The 19088-nt window shown below is 46.3% G+C and overlaps 1 protein-coding gene across 16 annotated transcripts in view; it reads right to left on the bottom strand.

Moving 5' to 3' along the window:
• LOC311592215 (insulin) overlaps positions 1-16152 on the bottom strand; it is a 45407-nt gene extending 29255 nt beyond the window's left edge. For 3 of the 16 annotated variants that reach the window (XM_084772309.1, XM_084772306.1, XM_084772320.1), the window contains exon 1: positions 6525-10641. The gene's annotated coding sequence lies outside the window, so the exon portion shown is untranslated. The other 13 variants (XM_084772305.1, XM_084772317.1, XM_084772318.1 and 10 more) reach the window with 10 other exon arrangements.
• Positions 16153-19088: the final 2936 nt, after the last annotated feature.

Genomic DNA, 19088 nt, shown 5'->3' with positions numbered 1-19088 from the left:
CTGATTGTTACTGGAGTGTAAGGCATTGCCAGGTAGTTACTGGGCACTAAGGTTATCCACATATTCTCAAAGAGTCACAATGTCCTCCTGCCCAGGTTCTCACTGGATCCTCAAGCAGCACAAGGGGTTTCATTGTGATCGACTTTCCCCATGATCTCACAGGTTCTCAAAGGCCTTGGAGTGGTTTTCACTGCTTCTGATGGCCTTCCTCATGTTCTCAGGGTGGCCTAAATATCTCCAGGGTCTCCCTAGGCCATGAGGTGGCCTCCACATTCTCACTGAGATCAAAGGCCTTCACCAAACCCTCCATAGAACATGAGGTCCTTCCAAGAGCTTCACTGGAGCAGAAAACATTCCAACAAAAACAGTTCTCAATAGAACTTGAGGCCTTTTCCAAGTTCTCTGTGAGCTCAACAGAAATCACAAATAACACCCTCTTAAGACTTTTGCCTTTCCTGGGACTACAATAGAGCAGCCAGTTTTCTGATACTTCTAATGAGCCTTGAGGCCTTCTCCAGGAACTCACTGCAAGCTAAGGCTTTCACCAAAGTCTCATGATGGACTAAAGCTTTTCCCGTATTCCCACAGTGCCTTAGGCTGCCCCAGATCCTTACTGGAGTCTATCAGCTGCTGCAGGTACTCACCAGGGGAAAGAACTTCCTAGTGTCCCTGGGTCTTAAAGCCCTGCCCGGGTTCCCATTGTAGCTGAAGGTATGGTCAAAACTTTCACTGTGGCACAGAATATGCTCACATCCAAGCAGTGTGTATAAAGCCATCACAAGCCTATAACTGTATCTGAAGGGTTTCTCCTCCTTCTCACTTTGGCCTAGAACCATCTTAATATTCTCACTGGGCCAAAGGCTTTCTCCTGGCTCTCCACTCAGATCTTCATCCTCTTGCAGCATCTCCTCTGGATTTCCTTCTTCCCCAGCTATTTACTAGAACCTAGAACCTTCAAAAGACTCTCACCGGAACTTGAAGTTTTCCTCCAGGTTCTAGTGTGTCCTGTGACCTATGCCAAAGTCTGAGTGAAGTCTAAGGCTTTCCACAGGTTCTCACTGGGGCCCTAGGGCTTCCCCATGCTATAGCTTAGGTCAAAGCCTTCCTAGGCTGTCACTGCAGACAAAGAGCTTCTCAGATTCTCACTGGTGTCTAAACCCTTCCTGGGCATCTCACTGGAGCCTAAGGTCTTGTCAAGTGGCACAGGGATCTAAGGCCATGTCCATATTGTCTCTGATTCTTAAAACTTGGGTCCAAAGTTTTACAACATGCATACACAGGCCTAACTATCTCTCACCAGGTTTTCAGTGGGTCTGAGGACATTCTCCTCCGTGCTCAGTGAGCACTACAACATTCTGCAGTCTCTCAATGGGCTAAGAATCAGGGTGAAATATTTACTGAGGCCCTTTATGCCTTTCACACATTCCTACTGGAAACTAAAAAACATTCTACTAGTTGTCAGTATGATTTTAACTGTTGCCTAAGGCCTTCTGAAGTGGGGGCCACGCTCTAAGGAATTTCACAGTTTAGTTCTGGAGCCCAGCCCTTCCCAGGTTGTCCCTGGTGCCTAAGACATTCCCAGGTTCTTATTGGTGTCTGAGGGTTTCCTCAGGTCTATTTGGGAAGCTAATGCTTGCCAGGTTGTCAACAGAGTTTCAGGCCTTTCCTATATTTTCAGCAAGTGATACAATGCTGTCTGGGTTCTCACTGGAGAGGAAGGCCTTTTCCATGCTGCCACTGTACTCTAAAACATCATGCAGTTGCTCGCTGGACCTAAAACATCCTGAGTGTCCTCAGTTGGCCTCACAATATTCTCTGTGTTCTCACTTGGATCCAGATCCATCTTCACAGCCACATGTTTGAGTCCTCAGGGCTTCTGCTGCTTGTTGCTGTGTCCTAAAACATATACAGGTTTTCACTTGAGATTAAGGCATTCCTCAGGGTCTCCATGGAGCCTAAGGAATTTCCCACATTTTCTCTGAATGTGAGAGCACCCCCCAGGTTCTGAGTCAGGCCTAGGTATATCTGAGGTTAGACTGAGGCTTCAATCTTCTCATGTTTTCAATGGCACTTAAGGCCTTCCCAGATCATTACTGGAGTTAAGGCATTGTCAGGTAGTTTACTGGGCACTAAGGCTTCCCAGACATTCTTAGAGGGTTGTAATGACCTCCTGCCCAGGTTCTCACTGGATCCTCAAGCAACATAAGGGGTCTCATTGTGCTAAACTTTCCCCCATGTTCTCACAGGATCTCTAAGGCCTTGGATAGATTTTCAGTGGTCCTGAAGGCCTTCCTTGTGTTCTCAGGGTGGCCTAAATGTTCTGTAGGTTCTCCCTGGGGTATAAGGCCTCCTCCATATCCTCACTGAAATTAGGCCTCCGCTAAAGCCCCCATAGAACCTGAAGTCTTTTCAAGGTCCTCACTGGAGCAGAAAACATTCCAACAAAAACAGTTCTCAATGGAACCTGAGGCCTTCTTCAAGTTCTCCCTCAGGTCAAAGGCCTTTGCAAATGCCCCATACTCTTGGTCCTCATTGGAACAGACAACTTACTCACAGTTCTCCATGTGACTTGAGGCCTTTTCCAGGTACTCACTACAAGCTGAGACCATCCCCCGAGTCTCATTGAAGACTGAAGCTTTCCCAAGATTTCTGCTGGGCCTTAGGCTGTCCCAGAGCACTAATGGAGTCCATAGGCTGCTGCAGGTACTCACTGGGACCAAAGAGCATCCTAGTTTGTCTTTAGGTCTTAAAGCCTTGCCCAGTTTCTCATTGTAGCTGAACAAATGACCATAAATTTTATGGTGGCCCCCAGAAGATGCCCATGTCCATGTAGTTTCTGTAAAGCCATCACCAGCCCATCACTGTACCTGAAAGATTTCTCCTTGTTCTCACTGTGGCCTAAAACTTCCTTTAGATTCCCACTTAGTCGAAGACCTTCTTCAGGCTCTCAGCTGGGATCTAAAGTCCTTCTTCAGTGTCCTGAAGAGATTTCCTTTTCCCCAAGGACTTACTGGATCCTAGATCCTTCAACATAGTCTCACTAGAAGCTGAGGTTTTCCCCAGGTTCTAATGTGATCCTCAGCCTTTCCCAAAGTCACAGGAAAGCCTAAGGCTTCCCTCAGGCCCTCACTGTGTCCCAGGGCTTCTTCATGCTATGTCTTGGGATGAAGGCCTTACCAGGCTGATGCTTCACACAAAGAGTTTTCAGATTCTCACTGGGATCTAAAGCCTTCCTGGGCTTCTCACTGGAGCCTAAGGTCTTGTCAGGTGTGCAAAGGGATCTAAGGCATTGGTCACATTGTCTCTGGTGGTTAAAGCTTTACCCAAGAGCTCACTGGAGCCTAAGGCCTTTCCCAGTTTCTCCTTCAGCCTTAATCTTCAACAATTCTCTGTTGTCATTTGGATCTAAGGTCTAGGCCTGTCACATGGAGGCCTCAGGCCTACCAGAGGCTCTTCCAGTGGCCTAAAACCCTCTATCAGTTCCTCCTGGAGCTTAAAGGCTTCTTTGAGACCTCACTGGGGTCCAGATATCACAGCATTTCCTACTAGGCCTTAAAGCTTGCACCCTGATGTCACCTAGGCTTAAGGCCTTTCCCAGGTTATCATCTGTTTTTCAGGACTTTTAAGGTTTTCACTCTGACCTGAGTTCTGTCCAGATTCTTAATGGTATGCAAGGCCTTCCTGGGGATGTCACTGGGGCCAAGGGCCCTCCCTAGGGAGTCACCGGTCACCAAGGCCTTTTCCATGTTCTCACTGAGTCATCGATTCCCACTAGATCTTAGAGCTTTACCCAGGGCCTCACTGAAGCCTGACAATATTTACCAGATCTCACAGGCCCCTACTGTACTGCCATACATTTGGCTCCCTCTGAAGGCCATCCCCATGTTCTCATTGTGGCCCAAATTTTTCGTTTAGGCTCTCACCGAGACTTAAGACCTTCTCCAGGCTCTCAGTGCGATAGAAGGCCTTCTCTAATGTCTTGGTGAGACCTTAGGCTAACTCAGATTCTAATAGGAGCCACAAAACTTGTTCAAGTTCCCATTGTTTTTTAAACTTCTTCAGGGTCTCAATTGCTATCTGGATAGTTGCACAAATTTTCAGTGAGGGCTGAGGCCTTCCATGTTGTCAGTTAACACACTTAACACATTGCCCTTGTTCTCCCTGGATCTAAGGCATGGTTTCACTTGGGCCCAAAGATTTCCGAAATGGGTTTAACTAGTTCTCACCGAGTTTTCACTGGGTCTGAGGACATTCTCCCATGTTCTCAATGGTCAAATTTTTTACTGAGGCCCTTCTGCCTTTTCCAGGTTCCTCCTGAAACCTAAAAACGGTCCACAGGCTGTCAGTGTGTTTCTAACTGTGACCTAAGGCCTTCCCAAAACACTGAGAGGCCTAAATCTTTCTTGAACTTCTATCTGGGCTCTAAGGAATTTCACAGTTTAGCACTGGAGCCTAGGCTTTCCCAGGTTGTCCCTGGAGCCTAAGATTTCCCCAGGTTCTCAGTGATGTCTAAGGGTTTCCTCAGGTCTATATTGAGGGCTAGGACTGGCCAGGTTGTCAACAGGGTCTCAGGCCTTTCCCATATTCTCAGAGTGGTGTAATGTTGTCCAGGTTCTCACTGGAGAGGAAGGCCCTTTTTATGTTGCCACTGGACTCTAAAACACCCCACAGTTGCTTGCTGTGCCTAATACATTCTGTGTGCCTTCTATGGGCCTCACAACCACCTCCAAGTTCTCCCTCGGATCCACATCCATCTTCACAGCCACATCGCCTCAGGGCTTCTGCAGCTTGTTGCTGTGGCCTAAAACATTTAAAGGTTTTCATTTGAGATTAAAGCACTCCTCAGGGTCTCCATGGGGCCTAAGGTATTTCACACATTTTCTCTGAGTCTGAGAGCTCCCTTAAGTTCTGAGTCAGGCCTACATCCTATCCAGGGTGAGACTGAGGCCTCAGTCTTCTCAGGTTTTCAATGGTACCTAAGGCTTTCCCAGGTCATTACTGGAGTGTAAGGTAACAGAGTGTAAGGTAATGGAGTTGTCAGGTAGTTCCTGGGCACTAAGGTTGCCTAATGTTTTCAAAGGGTTTAATGTCCTCCTGCCCAGGTTTTCACTGGATCCTCAAGCAGCGCAGGGTGTCTCATTGTGCTTAAAATTTTCTCGCATTCTTACAGGTTCTCTAAAGCCTGGGATATGTTTTCACTGGACCTTAATGCCTTTCTCATGTTCTCAGGGTGGCCTAACTGTTCTGCAGGTTCTCCCTGGGCCACAAGGCCTCCTCCACATCTTTACTGAGGTACAGACCTCCTCCAAAACCTCCTTAGAACATGAGGTCTTTTCTAGGTCCTCACTGGAGCAAAACCACAGAACAAAAACAGTTCTCCAAGTTCTTTCTCATGTCAAAGGCCTTTGCAAATGCCTATTAAGACATTAGAACTCCCTTGGTCCTCACTGGAGCAGACAACTTTCTAACATTTCGTGATGGGGCCTGAGACTTTTTCCAGGTACTCATTGCAAGCTAAGACCTTCCACAGAGTTGCATTGAAGACAGATGCTTTTCCCAGATTCCAGCTATGCCTGAGGCTGTCCCAGAGCCTTAATGGAGTCTATAGGCTGATGTAGGTACTCACTGGTGCCAAAGAGCTTCCTAGTTTGCTGCTGGGTCTTTAAGCCTTACTCAGGTTCTCAGTGTAGCTGAAGGCATGACTCAAGATTCACTGTGTCCCCAAAAGATTCCCAAGTCCACTCAGTTTCTGTAAAACCATCAGCAGCCTATCATTGTATCTGAAGGATTTTTCCTTATCTTACTGTGGCCTAAAACATCCTTTAGATTCCCAGTTGGCCAAACCCCTTCTCTAGGCTTTCCACTGGGATCTAATCCTCCTTCAGCATCTCCTTGGGATTTCCTTCTTCCCCAGGTACTTACTGAAGCCTTGAGGTTTTCAACAAATTCTCACGGGAACTTGAGCTTTTTCTCCAGGTTCTACAGTGACCTATGCCTTTCCCAAAGTCTCATTGTAGCCTAAAGCTTTCTACAGGCTCTCACTGGGGCCCAAAGTCTTCCTTGTGCTATGATTTGGTACCAAGGTCTTTGCAGGCTGTCACGGCAGACAAAGAGCTTCCCAGATTCTTAATGGTGTCTAAAGCCTTCCTGCGCTTCTCATTGGAGCCTAAGGTTTTACAAAGGGTTTGCAAAGGGGTCTAAGGCATTGCTCATATTGTCTATGGTTCTTAAAACTTTGCCTCAGTTCTCACTGGAGCTTAAGGCCTTCCGCAGACTCTTCTTCGGAAGAGAGACAAGATCTCTCTGTGACCAAAGGTCTTTTCTATGTTCTCAATTGGATCTGAGGCCCAGGCCTGTCCCATGGAGGCCTTTGACCTACCAGAGATTCTGCTCCAATAGCCTAAAACCTTCTCACAGTCTTCCTGGATCATAAGGCCTTCCTCAGGATCTTAACGTGACCTCAGGTATCCCACCTGTTCCCACTGAGCCTTAAGCTTGCCACCTACGTCACCGGAATTTAATACCTTTTCCAGGTTATCATCTGTTCCTAAGGCCTTCCAAGATTTTCACTCTGATCTCTGGTCTTCCCTGATTCTTACTGGTATAGAAGGCCTTCTCGAAGTTCTCACAGGCCCAAAAGTCCTATAGGTAGTCACCAGTCTCTAAGAGTTTCTCTACATTCTTGTTGGGTCATGAATTCTCGCTAGATTCTAGAACTTTACCCAGGGCCTCACTGAGCCTAACACTATTCCCCAGATCCCACAAGTCCCAACAGTCCTTCCTTAGCTTTTGACTCCCTCTGAAGGCCCATCCCCATGTTTTCATTGTGGCCCAAATTTCTCTGTTAGGCTCTCACTGGAATTGAAGACCCTTCCTCTTGGAAGCTAAAAACGGTCCACGGGTTGTCAGTGTATTCCTAACTGTGACCTAAGGCCTTCCCAAAACACCAGAGGCCTAAGGCTCTCCTGAACTTGTGTCTGGGCTCTAAGGAATTTCGCGGTTTAGCACTGGAGTCTAGGCCTTCCCGGGTTGTCCCTGGAGCCTAAGACATTGCCAGGTTCTCAGTGGTGTCCGAGGGTTTCCTCAGGTCTATATTGAGGGCTAGGACTGGCCAGTTGTCAACAGGTTCTCAGGCCTTTCCCATATTCTCAGAGTGTGTTGTAATGTTGTCTAGGTCCTCACTAGAGAGGAAGGCTGTTTTCATGCTGCCACTGGACTCTAAAACACACATCCTGAGTGTCCTCAGTTGGCCTCACAGCCGTCTCTTAGTTCTTATGTGGATCCAAAGCCATCTTCATAGCCTTATTGTTGAGTCCTCGGGGCTTCTGCAGCTTGTTTCTGTGTCCTAAAACTTGTAAGTGTTTTCACATGAGATTATAGCACTCCCCAGTGTCTCCATCAGGCCCAAAGTATTTCCCACATTTTCTCTGAGTGTGAGAGCTCCCTGAAGTTCTGAGTGAGGCCTATGTCCTATTTGAGGTAAGACTGAGGCTTCAGTCTTCTCAAGTTTTCGGTGATACCTAAGGCATTGTCAGGTAGTTACTGGGCACTAAGGTTACCAGATTTTTTCAAAGGGTCCTAATGTCCACCTGCCCAGGTTCTCACTGGATCCTCAAGCAGCACAGGGCATCTCCTTGTGCTTAAAATTTTCTCAAGTTCTCACATGTACTCTAAGGCCTTGGATAGGTTTTCACTGGTCCTGAAGGTCTTCCGGTAGCTCTCAGGGTGGCCTAAATGTTCTGGAGATTCTCCCTTAGTATAAGGCCTCCTCCATGTCCTCAGTGAAATCAAAGGCCTCCGCCAAAACCTCCATAGAACCTGAGGTCTTTTCAATATTCTCACTGGAGGAAAAAAAAAACATTCCAACCAAAACAGTTCTCAATGGAAGTTAAGGCCTTCTCCAAGTTCTCCCTCAGGCCAAAGGCCTTTGCCAACACCTCATTAACACTTTGGCCCTTCCTTGGTGCTCATTGGAACAGACAACTTTCTAACACTTCTCCATGGAACATGAAGCCTCCTCCAAGCACTCACTGAAAACTAAGACCTTCCCCAGAGCCTCATTGAGGGCTGAAGATTTTCCCAGATTCCAACTATGCCTTAGGCTGTCCCAGAGCCTTCATGGAGTCTATAGGCTACTGCCAGTACCCACTGGGGCCAAACAGCTTCTTAGTTTGTTGCTGGGTCTTAAAGCCCTGCCCAGCTTCTCATTGTAGCTGGAGGCATGACAAAAAAATTCCCTGTGGCCCCAGAAGATGCCCATGTCCGTGTAGTTTCTATAACGCCATCACCAGCCCATCACTGTATCTGAAGGATTTCTCCTTGTCTTACTATGGCCTAAAACATCCTTTAGAGTCTCAGTTAACTGAAGGCCTTCTCTAGGCTTTCCACTGGGACCTAATCCTCCTTAGGTGCTCCTCGGGATTTCCTTCTTCCTCAGGAACTTAATAGAGCCTTGAACCTTCAACAGATTCTCACTAGAACTTGAGGTTCCAGGTTCTTCTCCAGGTTCTACTGTGACCTATGCCTTTCCCAAGGTCTCAGCGAAGCCCAAGGCTTTCCACCAGCTCTCACAGTGGTCCAAGGGCTTCCCTGTGCTATGATTTGGTACTAAGGACTTCTCAGGCTGGCACCACAGACAAAGAGCTTCCCAGATTTCTAATGGTGTCTAAAGCCTTCCTGGGCTTCTCACTGGAGCCCAAGGTCTTGTTAAGTGCACAAAGGGATCTAAGGCAATGTTCATATTGTCTATGGTTCTTAAAACTTTACCCAAGATCTCACTGGAACCTAAGGCCTTCCCCAGTTTCTCCCTGGGCCTTACTCCCCAACAAGTCCTCTCTGGTTTTTGGAACTTCTTCAGGGCCTCAACTGCTCTCTGGATAATTCTACAAATTCTCAGTGAGGGCTGAGGCCTTCTCATGTGTCACTGGGTCTTAACACGTTGCCCTTGATCTCCCTGGATCCTAAGGCATTGTTTCACTTGGGCCCAAAAATTTCCAACATTCTCACATGGTTTCACTAGCTCTCACCATGTTCTCAGTGTGACTACAATATTCCACAGCTTTCAATGGTCACATTTTTACTGTGGCCCTTCTGCCTTTCACTGGTTCCTTCTGGAACCTAAAAACAGTCCACAGGTTGTCAGTGTTTTTCTGTGACCTAAGGCCTTCCCAAAACACTGAGAGGTCTAAGGCTCTCCTGAACTTGTGTCTGGGCTCTAAGGCATTTCACAGTTTAGCATTGAAGTCTAGGCCTTCCCAGGTTGTCCCTGGAGCTTAAGACATTTCCAGGTTCTCAGTGGTGTCTGAGGGCTTCCTCAGGTCTATAATGGTGGCTAGGACTTTCCAGATTGTCAACAGGGCCTCAGGCCTTTCCTATATTCTCAGTGAGTGATACAATATTGTCTGGGTTCTCACTGGAGAGGAAGGCCTTTTTCATGTTACCACTGGACTCTAAAACATCCCACAGTTGCTCGCTGGGCCTGAAACATCCTGAGTGTCTTCCACGGGCCTCACAACCATCTCTGTGTTCTCACTTGGATCCAAAGCCATCTTCACAGGCACATTCTTAAGTCCTCAGGGCTTCTGCAGCTTGTTGCTGTGGCCTAAAATGTGTCAAAGTTTTCACTGGAGACTAAAGCAGTCCTCATCCTCTCCATGGGGCCTAAGGTCTTTCCCACGTTTTATTGAGTTGAGAGCTCCCCCAGGTTCTGAGATGGGCCTATGTCCATCACAAGGTTACAATAAGGCCTTAGTCTTCTAAGGCTATCAGTGGTAACTAAGGTCTTCCCAGATCATTGCTGGTGTGTAAGGCATAGTCAGGTAGTTACTGGGCACTAAGGTTATCCACATATTCTCTAACGGTCATAATATCCTCCTGCCCAGGTTCTCATCAGATCTTCAAACTGCACAAGGCATCTGTCTCTTATGTTTAAAATCTTCCAATGTTCTCACAGATTCTCCAAGGCCTTGCATAGGATTTCACTGGTTCTGAAGGCCATCCTCATGTTCTCAGGGTGGCCTAAACATTCTGTGGGTTCCCCCTGGGCCATAAGGCCTTGTCCAAAAGGCCTTCTCCAAAGCTTCCATAGAAGCTGAGGTCTTTCCCCGGTTTTCACTGTAGCAGAAAACATTCCAACAGAAACGGTTCACAATAGAACTTAAGGGCTTTTCCAAGTTCTCCTTCAGGCCAGATGCCCCGTTAAAACTTCCCTGGGTCTTCAGTGGAGCATACAGCTTCCTACAGCTTCTCAGTGGGACTTGGGGTCTTCTCCAGGCACTCACTGCAAGCTAAGAGCTTCACCAAAGTCTCATTGAAGACTGAAGCTTTCCCTAGATTCCCACTGTGCTTTAGACTGTCCCAGAGCCTTAATGGAGTCTATAGGCTGCAGCAGGTACTCACTGGGGCCAACAAGCTTCCTAGTTTGTTGCTGGGTCTTAAAGACCTGCCTAGGCTCTCTTTGTCTCTAGGGACATCATCAAAAATCTCCCTGTGGCCCCAGAAGATGCCCATATCCGCTCAGTTTCTATAAAGCCGTCACCAGCCTATCACAGTAGTTGAAGGATTTCTCCTTGTTCTCTCTGTGTCCTAAAACTTCCTTTAGATGCCGACTTGGCCGATGGCCTTCTCTGGGCTCTCCACTGGGAAGTAAGTCCTTCTGGAACATCTCCTCAGGATTTCCTTCTTCCCAAGTTACTTACTGGAGTCTAGAACCTTCAAAAGGTTCTCACTGGAACTTGAGCTTTTCCTCAGGTTCTAGTGTGACTTACAACCTCCCCAAAGTGTCAGTGAACCCTAAGCCTTTCCGCAGGCTCTCATAGGGACCCAAAGGGTGTCCCATGCTATCACTTGTGACTAAGGCTTCTCAAGCTGTCACTGCAAAGAGCTTCCAAGAATCTCACTGGTGTCTAAATCCTTCCTTGGATTTTCCCAGGAGGGGAAGGAATCACAGGTCTGCGAAGATGTCTAAGGCATTCCCCATATTGTCTTTGGGCCTTAAAACTTTGCCCCAGTTCTCACTGGAGCCTAAGGCCTTCCTCAGTTCCTTTCTGGGAAGAGAGACAAGATCTTTCTGTGACTAAAGGTCTTCTCTGTGCTCTCATTGAATAAGAGGCGTAGGCCTGTCACATGCAGGCCTTAGGCCTACGAGAGATTCTCCTCCAATATCCTGAAACCTTCTAACAGTCCTTCCTAGAGCTTAAGGCCTTCTTGAGATCTCAATGGGACCTCTGGTGTCCCACCTGTCCCCATGGGCCTTAAAGCTTGCCCCCATGTCACCGGGGCTCTAGGCCTTTCCCAGGTTGTCATCTGATCCTAAGACCTTCCAAGGTTTCACTCTGATCTCAGGTCTTCTGAGAGTCTTACTGCATTTCAAGGCCTTCCTGAGGATCTCACTGGGGCCAAGGGCCTTCCCCAGGTAGTCACTGCTCTCTAAGGCCATCTCTATGTTCTCACTGGGACGTTAATTCTCACTGGATCCAAGAGCTTTACCCAGGGCCTCAATGAGGCCTGACAATTTCCCCCCAGATCTCACAAGGACTAACAGTCCTTACATATATTTTGACTCCCTCCAAAAACTACACTGTTCCCATTGTGACCCCATTTTTTCTGTTAGCCTCTCACAGGGACTTAATAATGTCTCCAGGTCCTCACTGCATTAGAAGTCCTTCTCCAATGTCTCTGTGAGTCCTTGGGCTTCCTCGGGCCCTCAGAAAAGCCCCAAAACTTATACAAGTTCCCACTGATTTTTAGGGATTTGTTAAGGGGTCTCACTGCTATCTCAAAAATTCCACAAATTCTCAGTGAGGGTTGAGGCCTTCCCATGTTGTCACTAGGTCTTAACACATTGCCCTTGTTCTCCCTGGATCCTAAGGCATTGTTTCACATGGGCCCTAAGTTTTCCAACATTCTCACATGGTTTCACTGCCATTCACCAGGCATTCACAGGGACTGAGGACATTCTCCCCTGTGCTCAGTGTGCGCTACAGCATTCTAAAGCTTCTCAATGGGCTAAAAATCTTGGTCAAATTTTTACCTAGGCCCTTCTGCTTTCACAGGATCCTCCTGGAGCCAAACAATGGTCCACAGGTTGTCAGTGCTCTCTAAGTGTAACATGAGGCCTTTCCAAAACACTGAGAGGCCTAAGGGTTTCCTGAACTTGTGTCTGGCCTCTAAGGAATTTCACAGTTTAGCACTGGAGCCTAGGCCTTCCCAGGTTGTACCTGGAGCCTAAGACTTTTCCAGGTTCTTACTGGTGTCTGAGGGTTTCCTCAGGACTATATTGGGGGAATAGGACTTGACAAGTCAACAAAGTCTCAGGCCTTTCCCATATTCTCAGAGTGATACAATGTTTTCCGGATTCTCACTGGAGAAGAAGGCCCTTTTCATGTTACCACTGGACTCTAAAACATCAAGCAGTTGTTTTTGGTGCCTAAAACATCCTGTCTGTCTTCAGTGGCCCTCACAACCTTCTCTAAGTTCTGAGTTGGATCCAAAGCCATCTTCAAAAGTACATTGTTGAATCCTCAGGGCTTCAGCACCTTGTTACTGTGACCTAAAATATGTTAAAGTTTTCACTTGAAGTTAAAGGACTCCTAAAACATTCCTCAATGGAATGTTTTTAGGGACTTGTTAAGAGTCTCACTGGTATTTCGAGAACTCCTTCTCCAAGTTCTCTCTCAGATCAAAAGCCTTTGCAAATGCCCCATTAAGACTTTAGGCCTTCCTTGGTCCTCACTGGAGCAGACAACTTTCTAACCCTTCTCAATGGGACAAGAGGCCTTCTCCAGATGCTCACTGCAAGCTAAGACCTTCACCAGAGTTTCATTGAAGACTGAAGCTTTTCCCAGATTCCAACTATGCCTTAGGCTGTCCCAGAGCCTTCATGGAGTCTATAGGTTACTGTTAGTACCCACTGGGGCCAAAGAGCTTCCTAGTTTGGAGCTTAGTCTTAAAGCCCTGCTCAATTTCTCATTGTAGATGAAAGTATAATGAAAAACTTCACTGTGGCCCCAGAAGATGCTCAGGTCCACACAATTTCTATAAAGCCATCACCAGCCTGTCACTCTACCTGAAGGATTTCTCCTTTGTTCTCATTGTGGCCTCAAACTCCTTCCCTTCAGATTCCCACTTGGCCACAGGCCTTGTTCATGCTCTCCACTGGGATCTAAGTTCTCCTGAAGCATCTCCTCAGGGTTTCCTCTTTCCCCAGTTACATATTGGAGCCCAGAACCTTCAACAGATAATCACTGGAACTGGAGGTTTTCTCGAAGTTCTAGCATGACCTACGGCCTCCCCAAAATCTCAGTGAAGCCTAAAGCTTTCCACAGGCTCTCACAGGGACCCAAGGGATTCCCCCTGCTATCACCTGGGACTAAGGCCTTTTCAGGCTGTCACTCTGATCTGGTTTTCACTCTGATTTGAGGGCTTCCCAGATTGCTGCTGGTATGCAAGGCCTTCCTGAGGATCTCATTGGGGCCAAGGGCCCTCTCCAGGTATCACTGCTCTCTAGGGCCTTCTCCATGTACTCACAGGGTCATCAATTCTCACTAGATCCTTGATCTTTACTCATGCCCCTTGAAGCCCGACAATATTTTCCAGGTTCTCAGTGGTGTCTCAGGGTTTCCTCAGGTCTTTATTGGGGGCTAGGGCTTGCCAGGTTGTCAACAGGGTCTCAGGCCTTTCCCATATTCTCATAGAGTGTTGCAATGTTGTCCAGGTTCTCACTGCAGAGGAAAGCCCTTTCCCCACTCCCACTGGACTCAAAACCATTTAGCATTTGCTCCCTGGGGTCTAAAACATGCTTCAGATTTTTTTCTGGGACTTTAAAAATCACGTGTGTTCTCACTCGGCCTCACAGCCTTCTGTAAGTTTTCACTTGCATCCAGAGCCTCTTTACAGCCACACTGTTGAGTCTTTAGGGCTTCTACAGCTCACCACTGTGACCTAAAATTTGTACAAGTTTTCACTTGATTTTAAAGCATTCTTCAGGGTCTAATGTGCCTTAAGGTTTCTCCCACATTTTATCTGAGTTTGGGAGCTCCCCCAAGTTCTGAGTTGGGCCTATGTCCTATCTAAGGTTGCACTGAGTCCTCAATCTCCTGAGGTGTTCAATGGTACCTGAGGCCTTCCCAGATCACTACTGGAGTTAAGGCACTGTCAGGTAATTACTGGGCACTAAGGTTTTCTACATATTCTAAAAGGATCATAATGTCCTCCTGCCCAGGTTCTCACTGGATCCTCAAGCATCACAAGGGGTCTTATTGTGCTTAAAATATTTTGCCACTTTCTCTCAGGTTCTCTAAGGCTTTGGTTAGGTTTCCACTGGTTCTGTAGGCCTGTCCCATTTTCTCATGTGGCAGAAAGGTTCTGCAAGTTCTCTCTGGGCCATAAGGCCTCCTCCACTTCCTGAGATCAAAGGCCTTCTCCAAAATCTCACTGAACTCAAACACTTTCCCAGGTCCTCACTGGAGTAGAGAACTTTCTAAGGAAAACAGTTCTCTATTCTCTATGGAACTTAAGGCCTTCTCCAAGTTCTTCAAATCAAAGGCCTTTGTGGATGCTCCATTAAGACTTTAAGCCTTCCATGGGTCCTCACTGGAGCAGATAAATTTGTAACACTTCTCAATGGGACTTGAGGCCTTCTCCAGCTACTCACTGTAAGCTAAGACCTTCTTCAAAGTCTCATTGAATACAGAAGCTTTTCCCAGATTCCCACTATGTCTTAGGCTGTCCCAGAGCATTAATGGTGTCTATAGGCTGATGTAGGTACTCACTGGGGCTCAAGAGCTTCCTAGTTTGTCCCTTGGTCTGAAGGCCTTACCCAGGTTCTCACTGTAGCTGAAGGCATGCCCAAAAATTCATTGTGGCTCCAGAGGATGCCCAAGTCCCCTCAATTTCTATAAAGCCATCACTAACCTATCTGAAGGATTTCTCCTTGTTCACACTGTAACATAAAACTTTATTTAGATTCCCACTTGGCCAAAGGCTTTTTCCAAGCTCTCCTCTGGGACTGAAGCTCTCCTGCAATATCTCTCCAGAATTTCCATCTTCCCAGGTTCTTCTGAAGCCTAGAATCTTCAACAGAGTCTCACTTGATCTTAATATTTTCTCCAGGTTCTACTGTGACCTTCGGCCTTTCCTCAAGTATCACTGAAGCCTCAGGATTTCCACAGATTCTCACTGGGACCCAAGGGCTTCCCCATGCTATCCTTTGGGTCAAAGCCTTCCCAGGCAGTCACTGCAGATGGAGAGCTTCCTAGATTCTCACTGGTGTCTAAAGCCTTCCTTGGCTTCTGACTGGGGCCTAGGCTCTTGTCAGGTATGCAAAGGGGTCTAAGGCAATGTCCATATTGTCTATGGATCTTAGAACTTTACTGCCTGCCTCTGAATCCCTGTATGCTGTTATTTGAGTCCTGGACCACCATGACCAGCAAAGATCTCAGGCCTTATGGAGTCTTCAGAGAAGGCCTTTGATCTCAGTGAGGGCTTGGAGGAGGCCTTATGGACCAGGGAGAACCTGCAGAATGTTTAGGCCCCACTAAGAACATCAGGAAGGCCTTCAGAAGCAGTGAAAATCTATCTAAGGCCTTAGAGAACCTGTGAGAAGTTGGGAAGTATTGTATGCTAGGTGCCATGGGCTATACGGCCCATCTTGTCCAAGCCTACACTTTTAAGTTTCTGTTTCTCCCAGAGCTTGCCTTTTTACCAGAAATCAGCTAACCCTGTTGTAGTTTAGCAGTTAGATTAAAGATAGATAAAGATAGAGCAAGATTTCCTGTATGACAGGACGTTATGACCCTGCCTAAAATTCCCCATGTCTTAAGATAGCCTGCAGCTGGGTTGCCATAGCAATATGCTTCCCCGTCTCCTGCCTTATAAAAACTGCTGCCTGAAAAATGAAAGTTTGAAAGAGCTTGATGAACTTCAGACTTGCTCTCCTTCTTTGTGTCTTGTGTTCTGTCCCTCATTCAGGTGATTCTCCTCCTGAGCTTTAGTCAAACCCCCGCTGGTCAGGACAAGTGGCACCCAATATGGGGCTTGGGGAACCGGAGCACTCACCTGTCCGTTGCCCTTCTGGACTGGCTGGTCACCCTCCCTGAATCGCCATGGACTCTGTGCCCATGAGACGGATCGATACGCATTGCCACAGACTCTGTGCTCATGAGACAGATCAATACACATCGCCACAGAATACTTGCCCATGAAACAGATGGATCTACATCACCATGACTCCCCTACTCATGAGACAGATCGACTAAGGTAAGCAATGGTGACACACATATGAGACAATCACTCAGCAAACATGAATTATTTATTAAGGCACTCAAAACCTCCCTCAAGGCATGAGGAATGCAGGTAAAGAAAAAGGACTTTGTAAAATTTTTTCTCTTTCTTGATGATATTTGCCCTTGGTTTCCCCCAAGAAGGCACTGTGGACAAAAAGATGCTGGCTATGGGTGAGGGATTGCCTTTGTGATTATTATAGGTCCTTTGGGTCCAAAAAGGTCCTGGTGTCTGCCATATCTTACTGGAATCTCATTAATGATATTATTCAGGTTCATCATTTCCAACCCGATGTTAATGAGGTTGTTCAGGCTTCAGAGGAGTATTTTAAATCTAATAGTAAAAGACAGAGTAACATCCTCTCCCTTGTACCTTCTAAATGCCCTTCAGTTTCTATTCTGATGCCTGATGATGTTAAAGAAGGGATAGACCTCAACCCTCCACCTTCTGCCCCTCCAAAGTCAATTTATCCTGTCTTAAGGGGCTTCTAACAGCTCTCTCCTTATGATGCACCTCTCTCTCCTGAAGAAGAGGCTGCTGCTCAGTATCATAATTCAGACTGGCCGCCTGCTCAGACTTCCCAGGCTGGGCCACTGCCCTTTGGAGTTTCCCCACCCTTTTGTGTCCCTGCCTTGGCCAATGGTTCTAGTGTTGGGGATCTTGCTCGACAGGCTGCCATTAGGTTAACATGGGAAACTCAGTCTTTAAAAAAGTTGCTTCATAAACCCCTACCCAAATCTAGCCAATGGGCAGAACATTCTCCACAGTTGAGTGGAGAATGGGGTATGACTTTCACACGTACTCTGGTGCCTCATATTTGACCATGTCCCCTGGAGGGGGAGACCTGGTGGCACTCAGAGGAAGGTTAGCAGGTTACCAAGAAGAGACTTGATACCCTATGAGCATATACAGGGGGAGGAAATCCCCCTCAGGAACAGTCATAGGGGAGGGAAATGGGGGGGAAATGGGAGGGAGAGAAGAATGGGAGGATACAAGGGATGGGATGACCATTGAGATGTAACAAAAATAAATTAATAAAAAATTTTTAAAAATTTGCTTCAAGCAAAAGAGGAACATGCACAGCTCCTTCGTAAACTTAAAGATTTAGAAATCACACTCAGATCTCCCTCCGGCTCTTCCCATAGAACCCCAAAAGTTGTTCAGGGGGCCACCACCCTCCAAGCTTATTCTGTCATTTGCTCCCAGGTACAAGGCCCGGGGGATCCCCTGCATGACACTAGCGGTACTTTACCACAAGCTTCTACTAATACCCTGCCCCTCCCCGCTGCCCTGCGTTGGGTGACGATGATATCTCAGAACTTTCTGGGGAGGATGAAGAGCTGAAAACTGCGAGAATATAGGGTCCTGGGGCTGCTGATGCTACCATTCCTGGTCAGTGTTATCACCGCCTAAAATTTAAACATATGAAGGAACTTAAAAGTACCATTGCTGCTTATGGTCCTACTGCTCCTTTCACACTTTCACTTTTAGAATCTCTGAACAGAGATAGGCTTACTCCCCACCATTGGCACACTCTTACCAAAGCTACCCACTCTTGGGGTGACTACTTGCTCTGGAAAGCAGATTTCCATGATAGATGCATTGATTTTGCCTGTTGCAACATTGCAGCTCATGGCAAATCCAGGACTTGGAATGTTCAAATGTTACTGGGACAGCCTCCTTACTACACCAATGAGATACAGACACAATTTCCTCCTGGGTTGCTTAATCAAGTTCAACAGGCTGCCTTATGTGCCTGGCAGACCCTCCCATCCAAGGGGTCTGCAATTACTTCCCTGTCTAAAGTATGACAGGGTCCCCAGGAGCCTGGGTAAGACAACTGTCTAGGTAGTGGACTTGCTAGTCATCTCTGTCATTTTAATTAATATATAGATTCATCTAGGTTACATTTTTTCCTTCTCAGGTCTCTAATTATATTAATGGCTGAGCTAATGGTAGCTTGACACCAGAGAACAACTAGATCCACTGTTAGTTCATTAGTCAATTCATTAGCAAGTTAACACTACCAGATATTAGGTATCTTCTCTTATTTAAAATAACAAATTTGCCTGGATCACAGGCTTCATGTTAAAAAGTAAACAGGTTCTAGTGATGACTGCTCCCAGTAATCAACTACATATGTCTCTTAATGAGTAACTAAAAAAAATAATGTAAAATTTATGTAAGGTCTGAGGATATGAAAGTTTAAGTTAAGAGGATCTAAAAATATTAAGAGGACTAAGAAGGTGTTTTATAAATACTAAAAGGTCTAGGAAAGTATTTAAAAGTTGGTAATAAAAACATTTGAAGTTCTAAGAAAGTGTTTAAATGGTAAATACAAGTGATAAAGGTTAGAAGATGTTTTAAAAAGTTTTAAGGTACATTAACGCAAATTATAGAGTTACAAAAATGTCTTAAGGCACATAAAAAATGAGATCAATAAAATTATGATAAGCTGGTGAAGCACTGACTGCTTATTAATCAGTCACAAGCTCAAGATTCTAATTTCTGTTTGGTTTCCTTCTAAATATCGATTTAAGGGTACTTATCATTATGCTAAAAACAAGCCTGTGCAGTATGTATATCGAGGCTACTGGAATCTAAAAAAAAAAATGTTCATGCTTTTATTGGGTCTCAAAGGTATGAGTCTGCTTCTACTGTCATTTACAATTATAAAATTAACATATTTCTTTTTATAAGCTTCAAGAGAATCAAAAAGTCATAAAAACTGGATCCACCTGCCACAGATCAAATAAACTCCAGATAAGTAAAATAAAAACTTTCCCTGGTCTTGAGATTCTTTACCT

Source organism: Acomys minous (assembly GCF_964271855.1).
Source record: "Acomys minous genome assembly, chromosome: 2".
In the NCBI taxonomy this organism is placed as follows: Eukaryota; Metazoa; Chordata; class Mammalia; order Rodentia; family Muridae; genus Acomys; species Acomys minous.
Note: the sequence above shows the minus strand (reverse complement) of the source record. Positions and strands in the feature narration are given on the sequence as shown.